This window comes from Paralichthys olivaceus, chromosome 3 (assembly GCF_024713975.1).
Source record: "Paralichthys olivaceus isolate ysfri-2021 chromosome 3, ASM2471397v2, whole genome shotgun sequence".
Taxonomy (NCBI): domain Eukaryota; kingdom Metazoa; phylum Chordata; class Actinopteri; order Pleuronectiformes; family Paralichthyidae; genus Paralichthys; species Paralichthys olivaceus.
In genome coordinates, this window is record NC_091095.1 from 27,754,127 (window position 1) to 27,763,160 (window position 9,034).

Here is a 9,034-nt window from a genome sequence, read left to right on the forward strand (position 1 = left end):
AAATATATACTGTACTAATATTCTTATATACTGTCTAACAATAACATTACCATCATATCATCATTACTATTATCATCATATTGCCACTGCACTACTTGTCTGCCTATTCATCTTGTGTTTCTGTTTTTGTTCTTTTTACCTCAATGTTTTGTTTTGTTCTATTGCATTGTGTTTTGTTGTGTTCCGATACACAAGCTGCTATGACAACTTAATTTCCCTCCGGGGATTAATAAAGTACTCTATCTATCTATCTATCTATCTATCTATTTAACAATACCAGTAGATAACTGTAATTTAACAGCATAAAACAGTATTTGTAATGAATTGCTGTAAATTTACGGTGGATTACAACAGTATCTTACTGTATTTTAAAATAACTGTAAAATACTGTTAAATATTCATGCTTACATGTAAATTAACAGTTAATGCTCAGTTAAATGACAGTTACAGTTAAACTACAGTTACAATAACAGTTAAACTGTAATTTAACAGCATAAAACAGTATTTTCTGTCAAGCAGTGGAAACATCCCTTCTTAAGTCCAGTCATTATCCATCAGCATCTTACTGATGATTGCAGTCTTATGTTTCTATTTTCATGATAGCACTTCTTTACTGATCAAACTCCTCAAACTCCTCATTTTTGAGTGACAATATACTAACTGGCTATTCCCGCACTCGACTTTGGACAGCACAGCTCCGTCATATCATTCGAGAAGTCCAAGTGGAGTTCATCAGAGCAGGTAAAGTAAAGTTATGTTTATCTCCTGAAATTGGTAGTGTCCAGTGTTGCTTTGTCTGCATGATTATTGAACTGTTGACATTTCAGATGTTTTATTAGGTCTGTTTCATTAGTTCAGGTTGCCTGGCTAAGTGAAAGCTAGCTCTGTAGCTAGCTTGAGCTCACTTAGCTGTAGGTGTTGCTGACCTTCATAAAGTTTTTTTTATCATAAAATGTATGTCATTAAGATCTCAGAGATGTTACGTTATTAAAGTTAATCACCAATTTTGTGAAGATATAACTAACTTGTGTTAACTTGTGCTTTTATAGAGCTGACTGTGCAAACACAAACAGGAAGGAACGGAGGATTTTCCAAAGGGAGTGAGTTAGGACCTACAGTCTCTCACCAAGTGGAGAAGTAAGGTGTGTCAGTGTGTTCCTGCCAGGAGCCAAAGTATTGCTGTGTTATGCGAACATACAGTAGCCTACTTTGTTTTTCTTAAATGCCAGAAGTTATTCTTTTATCACACTAAAGCTGAAAACACATTTTTGTTGTCAAAGACAGACATTTAACTAAAGCAATATATATATATATATATATATGACAAAGATGTCAGATGTCTGATATCTTGCCTCTCTCTCTCTATCTGGTCTTTAACCATTTTCTGCAAGAAGTTGTGTTGCTAATTTTATTTTTTTACAGGCACTTGTCATTGGTGACTGAGGAGACCAGCCAAACGCTGCTGTCAAGTACTCACTCTTTCTTTCTCCCCCTTTTCTTTCTCCACTCCCACTGTTCATAGTTCATAGTTCACATGCAAAAGACTTGTTTTCAAGCTAGACTGTTCAGTTACACTGTTCTAGATGGTACTTTAATGCAGTGTTACACTGTTCTAGATGGTATTTTAATTCAGCGTCTGAGGTTATGCTCTTGAGTTCAGTAAAGTCTGTCACTAATGATTGAATTGGAGACAGTTTCTTCCAAATATGGTAGTGCAATACCTTGTCATTATTGTAATACAAATGTTCTCAATGTTACTAATCTTACAAAGTCTGTTGTACAAATGAGCACTTTGTAATAAACTACAGCAATGTTATGGAATGTATATTCTCTTGTGTTTTATACCAGGGTTCTCAAACTTATTACTTAAAGGTCTGCATCTGATTTTATACAAGGTCAGAGGTTAGGAATGATTGGCAAAAACAACAAAATGTAATCACTTCACTTTATGATTATGTCTCTTCATTGAGCCAGCATGCATAGAAACCCTATGTTAGATAGAAACTGAGGCAGACACAGCTCAGACAGTTTGGTAGAAGTTATTAAGTGAAATTAAATATCAGCTGAATAAGATTAAAGTGAGAGCTCGGTACTATCGGTTCTGGGAAACGGTGTTAAAGTTAGTGCTCTGCTCTGTGAGTTCTGGTTCTTGAAAACAGAAAGAGTAAGCGCTCCTTGTACTGTCCACTCTTTGCTACTCTCCTCCTATGTATCCTATAATTTATCATTGATTATGTAATTATTGTCAATTGGTATACGTTTCAGGTGTTTTTGTTGTTTGAGAGGGCTGTCAACCTTTATTTTGAAAGTATGACTTTTATTTTGACATGCTGTGTTCGCTGCGCTGCTCCGGAGAGTGAGCAGTAAACCTACGAAGGTGAAGCAGTGCTTTAGCTAATACAATAAAATTAAGAACCAATTTAACGAGGTAACAAGGTAATTAATGTGTTTGTATTTTACTTTGCACGTGTTTCATTTTGATGTTGTAATGCTATCGCTAACACTTTTTGTATATGTAATAGTTTTCACGGTGGATTTGGAGGAAGCTTCAAATAAATCAGTACCAAGAAAGCCACTTGTGTTGTCCGTGCTTTGAGGGAATTACAATTACCATAACCCACAGTTCTCCTACCATCATGTACTGTAATCCAAAAAACGGTAATATACTGTTAGATAAATTACGGTAGATGTGCTGTAAAATAACCACCAAACACCCACCGTTATTCTACGGTCATATACTGTAATCCAAAATACGGTAATATACTGTTAAAATAAATAACGGTAATTGCACTGTAAAATAACAGCAAAATACTGGCGTCCCTGCTGCCAGTATTTTACTGTTATTTCACAGTGAAATTCTTTACAGTGTACTCAGCAGGAAGACACCATGATCAAAGCATGACCTGAACAGCTCCATATGTCAATTTTAACTCAGGGTCATAGTGCCACCCACTGATTTGCCATGAAACAGGAAGTTTCATTTAGGTCCACTGTGCATTGTCCAATCATCACCAAAATTAAACCTATGATAAGAGACACGGTTTGAACAGCTCCATGTGTCAAAAGTAAGGGTCATAGGGCCATCTACTGATCAGCGTGAAAACAGGAAGTAGTATTTGAATCCACTGTACATTGTCCAATTGGCCTCAAATTGGTCACGCTTCATAACAGATTTATTAGTCTGTATGTAGCCCCACATACTGGCAACAGGAAGTAAGCCTTGTTTTACAACTTTAATTCAATTTACATGAAATTTTCATCTTGTGATCTGCACTTGATTGAGTGGACCATGATGCATGATTGATCGGCTTGGTTCGGCATTGGATGATGGACGCAGGAAGTGAAGCATTTATCCTTTCCACGGTGCGCAAAATGCACGCAACACACAGCCGCCCGGTCCCCAACCACCCAGGCGACTGCATCAGGTCCCGAATTCGCAAGTGCTCAGGCCCGCTCAGTGCTGCTTTGCAGCCCTAGTAATAATCATTACAATAGGGCCCAAGCACTGACAATACTCATTTCAATAGGGCCTTCACACTGTCGGTGCTCGGGCCCTAATTAGTCAGGAGAAGGATAAAGAGAGGATTTTTGGGAGGCGCACGTCAGGCTACGGCGTAGGGGTCTGCGTCGACGGCGTAGCTACGGCGTAGGTACGCCGTCGACGTGACGCAGAAGCATAAACTAGGCTGTCTGTGGCCAGCACATGCAAAACACCTTTTTGGGGGTTGTCTTGATTGTTCTTCTCCATTGCACCTGTTGTCACTTTAATTTGCAGCAAAGTAGGTGAAAATGATTCATTATCACTTGTGCTTCCTACATGCACAGATTGGTATCCCTGAAATTAAACTGACTTGCTGTTGTACTGTGACGATTGTGTTCCCTTAATATTTTTGAGCAGTGTTATTTATATGCATGTAAAATTGCCGCTTTAACAAAGTCAAAAATGAAGACTGTCCTCCACTGGGAACGCAGCTACAGCTTCCTGGGCTTTCCTGTGAATTTTGCTTTATAACAAAATAGGCCAAACTACAGATGGCCACCGCAAAGCGGTAGCGATGCGTTCAAATGCACTAAAATAGTTAGCTACTCTTCAAAAATACTGTGACTAAAGCAATGTGCTTGTCACAGTCAAATGTCTTATGTGATAAAGTGGTGGAAGAGGAAGAAATGCCTAAGGTGTCTCCTTTTTTTTGGAAACTTGTGTTGATTGCTTAATAGACCTCTGAAATAGCCACTGTATGCTGAATAGTGAACTATATGAGAAATAACACCAGTTATATAAATCAATCAAGCCACAAATGTAAGCAGCAATAAAGCAAATTCTATTTAATGAAATTCATTGACTATAAAACAGTCTAGTAATAGAAAATTTAATTTCCAACATCACTTTAGACCATAAACTATGTATGTACAACTCAATGCATACAAGGTCCAGCACACAAACAATGAGAAAGTTGGCCTGTTTGAGGAGAGCTCAATAATGCAGAGGAATAATTCTGAGTTAGGATCTGAAGCGTATCAAAGAAGCATCATTCTTAAAATTATAATAGATGTGCTATTTCAACACAGTATGGCAGCGCACATGGAGCAGCGGCACGGTGCTCCTCATTTCAGTGCTTAGTATGGAAGTGTATGTTAGTATTGTTTGTTGTGTCATCTACGTTCTGCTGGGTGAACAACATCTACAGCCGGCACGAAATTCTTAAGATCAGCATTAGTAATGAGAGAAGGTTAACAACAGAGTTCCTCAGTTTCCATGACATCCCATCAAACATAGCAAGGAGTCCCAGGTCTCCATGGATTACTATCCCCACAGCCAGGCGATGGAGACGGCGAAGGGAGACGAAGCAAAAGCGAGGCTGCAGGGCTGGCGCGCTAGCGAGGCTACGGAAGCAGCCTGCTAAACCATCGCTTCCCAGCATTTACCTCACCAATGCCAGGTCCCTAGTCAACAAAACTGATGAAATGAGACCAACAACATCCTCCAGAACAGCTGCATTCTGTTGATCACAGAATCCTGGCTCCACTCATTTATTCCGGACTCCGCTATCCAGCTAACAGGCTACATGGTACAGCGCCATGATAGGACCAGCGACTCCGGGGAAAGCAGAGGTGGGGGGGCTGTGTCTGTACGTGGACAACAACTGGTGTAAAAACACAGTTACTGTGGACAGTCACTGCTCTCCGGACTTGGAGTATGTGACTGTTAAACGCAGACCTATGCATCTTCCCAGAGAGTTTACCATGGTCCTGATCACCACTTTTTACATAGCTCCAGATGCTAATGCTAACACAGCCACAAGATTTCTACATGATTCTTCTACGCATTAGCAATCAGCTGACCAAATACCCTGACGCTGTGCATATCGTCGTGGGGGGCTTTAATCATGTGGATTTAAAACCAGTGCTCCCCAAATTCCACGTGAAGTGTGCCACAAGAGGAGCCAACACATTGGATAAAGTCTTCACGAACATCAAGCAGGGCTACAGGGCTAAACCCTTACCGCACCTGGGCCAGTCCGACCACATATCACACTTCCTAATACCAGTGTACACCCTACTCTAAACTGTACTTTGATGGGACTGTTCATCATTGGCTATATGCAGAGGGAGATTAGGTGTGGTTACATAATCCTAAGCAGGACTGTGTGAAACTTGCACTCCACTGGAAGGGCCCCTACAGGGTCCTGACTGTTTTGGACTCTCAAGGAGAAACTGGACTAACCTATCACATTAGGTGTCCTTTCAACCCTGGACAGGAGCGGGTGGTTCATTATGACAGACGTAAACCTTACTATCCACCGCTGCCTGTGGGTTCTTTAAGTAGCCTCCCAGCTTCTCCTCTTCATGCTCCCTCACTGCTGGACGAGAGGTCACTCGAGAGAAAAACTGTGGGGCCACTGGTGGATGATGGCATAGGCCCAAGGAAGCCACGCAAAACGGTGTCCAGTTCTGGAAGAGCTGTGACACCGCCGGTTTGATTCGATGTTGTTTGTGTTGGTTAGTTGATTTGTTTGACTGATGTGTTGGTTAACTGTTCTTTAGGGGGTTCTGGATTGTATGCAACTCTGGGTCACACGTTTTTTTTTTTTGGGATGCATGGTTCTAGATGTGTTGGTATTTGCACGTTGGGTGTTGGGTTTATGCTGTCGCCGTTTAGAAATGGGGAAGTTTTTTTTTTGAAAAGGGGGAGGTATGTAAGCTATTTTATTTAATGGTTTATTGTTGAAAGTCAGGGTGTACTTCCTGTTGTGAGAATTGTGTCTGGGGGGGACTTTTGTTATGAAGGGGGTTCTAACAGAAGTGTGTGCTGTTGATGGAGATGAAGGAGACGAGTGAAAATATAATAAAAGACGGACTTGTTGTCCTGAGTTGATACACACTGTTCGTGTCCTTTCTCTGCTGATGAATGACACGCACGCACACATTTCCTTGTTTAACTTTCCTTAACTTATATCAGGCGTTGAACTCATTCTTTCCAGCCTCTTGTCGCTTCTGACTCACTGGTCCTCGTTAGGTAACTCATCTCGGGTTTCTCTTTACTGTCCTGTTTATCGTGGACACTATCTCAGTGTCACAGTCAACCTTGTGGTGTGTCAAACTCTCTGGTCATGGTGTCGCACTTGTGTCATCCGTCGTCCTTTTTTCTCTTCCCTCCTACCTGTCAAGTCTACCACAGCTGTTAGTAATCACTTTGATCCTCCGTACAAACATACATTGTTATAAAAACAGCAAACATAAAACAAACCATGCAACACACAAAATAAAACCAACTGCAAAACATATATACAACTACTAATACTCCAAACAGAATTTTATTTTAAAAAAACATGTAATTATTTTATCAAATGATTGAAAAACTGGCTTAAAAGAATGGACCACCTCAACACAGCATTACCACAGGCCAAGCTACCAGCCCATTCCAAACAGGCAGTTTTCAGCAGTTTTCTAGCTGTGTTAATGCCAAAAAACAGCATGTCCTACCTTCTTTAATATTAAAATAGAGCAGGCTAATGTAAAGGTGCCCATAACATTTTTGGGGCAGAGTTGTCAGGATTAGAGGAGCTGGTGGACCTAAAAATGGAGTGCAAAAGGTCATTTTAATAAAGGCAAGGCTCTTTACAGAAGTCAAACAAAATCCAAAATAACAGTAAAGTCAAAAATGCTCACAGCAAAAAAAGGGTAGACACAAGGAAACATTAGAGAACTTACTTTAGGGAATGAGGGAGGAGAAACAACAACAGGGTGTTGAGATGAGCACATAATATGACAATGAACCAACAAAGACCAAGCCAAGCACAGAGACTTAAATACACTGAACTAATGACAAATTTGAGACAGGTGGCACAGGACAAACAGGTGAAATTAACGAAGGCAGGAAGTCCAGATGGAAAACACACAAGAAGCAGAAACTACAAAATAAAACAGGAAACAGACTGAAACTCAATGAAGCACAGAGTGGGACACAGAAAGAAGCATAGAGGGACACAGATATAAACACAGAGGGACTCAGGAAGAAACAGAGTGGAACAAGGAAAACACACCAGGAGCACTACAACATAAAACTGCAAACTCAGACACAAATCAAAACATAAGGAAAACACAGGTAGACACAGATATAAACTTGGAGTCCATAATTGAAATGAAAACTCTCTTTTCATAAAAGAGGACAAAACACAAGAGTCATGACAAGAGTTCTACATCTGTAATGTTATTATTGTAAGTCGCTTTGGATAAAAGTTTCCACTAAATGATATGTAGCAATGTAGTATGTAGTAATGTTAAGGGATAGATTATTTAGTTGGAAGAGACTGGACAAACTGATTAGAAAGTCCAGCCCGATCTTGAGATGCCTTCTCAACCCAATTGACTTTTCTGCTACCAGTAGCACCAAAATTTTGTCAATGACCTGCACCAATAATTATCTTATAAATATATGTTATGGCATTTAATCTCTGCACTAATAAATTGTCTGAGTAATTTCAATATTGAGTAAAAATTATGATTATTTTTGTCTGTGGAATCTCAATAATCTTTTTCATTTGCAGCCTTGTATATGTCCTGTTTATATTGTGTATATTATTGCTATTTTTATTTACTTACTTATTTAATTTTCAACTGATATTTCTTATTTTAACAATGTCTTTTTAACTTATCTTGTCTTTACTTGTCTTGTCTTTTCTGTTATCTTTCTGTTATCTTGTCTTATCTTATTGTGAAAAAAAAAAGCTGCATTTGGGTGCAGTGAATGCATGTAAAAATAATGAAGCTCTGCTGGAAAAGCTTCCTGCTGTCTTCATTCATTTTATATTCAAACTAAAAAAAAATCCATATCAATTGTAAAATATTTTTTGTTTTTCTTATGTAAAAAAGTTTGAGTTTTGTAGTTATGTACCAGATTAATGCCACTATTTTATACGAGTTTAGGGAAAGGCTAAATAACAAATGGCAAAACTATCCAATTCATGCAGTTGGGGCCCAAGACCCAAAACCTGTAAAATCAGAATTTGTATCCCATTCCAGATCTACAAAATATCTACAAAATATAGGGTGCCTCTGTACTTCAGTGTAACAAAAAAACATTGTTATTCAGGGGGATAAGGAAGAAGTATTTCACACACATTCCGTTTTCTTTTACAGGAGTCCTGAAAAAAAGAGATCATCTGCCAGAAATTGATCCCCATCCACAGGAGTAAGCATCGCCTCGTTTATATGCGTCTACAGCTGCTTTTATTTGAATTAAACTGTTATAACGTGCAAATACACATACGTTTATTTCTGCGATGATAACGAATGTATGTTTTTGTGGAACATTTACCTGATTTTATTCATCATAATGATCATTCGGTTATGTTCAACGTTACACGTTTCTCACCACATGATCATGATAACCGCAGAAATAAACACATTTGTATTTGCACGTTATGAAACTTTGATTACGGCAAAATCAGCTGTAAAACATATAAATGATACAACAGACAGCGCGCGGACAGCGCGCGCGCTCCCGCGGACGACGATCAGTTTCTGGAAGACG

General features: G+C 39.2%; 1 protein-coding gene across 2 annotated transcripts in view; it reads right to left on the bottom strand.

The window, feature by feature from the left end:
• c3h6orf136 (chromosome 3 C6orf136 homolog) overlaps positions 1 to 7,287 on the bottom strand; it is a 38,093-nt gene extending 30,806 nt beyond the window's left edge. The window contains exons 1-2 of one of the 2 annotated variants that reach the window (XM_069522669.1): positions 7,213 to 7,286; positions 6,985 to 7,074 (exon numbers count right to left, since the gene is read on the bottom strand). The gene's annotated coding sequence lies outside the window, so the exon portion shown is untranslated. Of the gene's footprint in view, positions 1 to 6,984; positions 7,075 to 7,212 lie in introns of both variants that reach the window. The other variant, XM_069522670.1, reaches the window with a different exon arrangement.
• Positions 7,288 to 9,034: the final 1,747 nt, after the last annotated feature.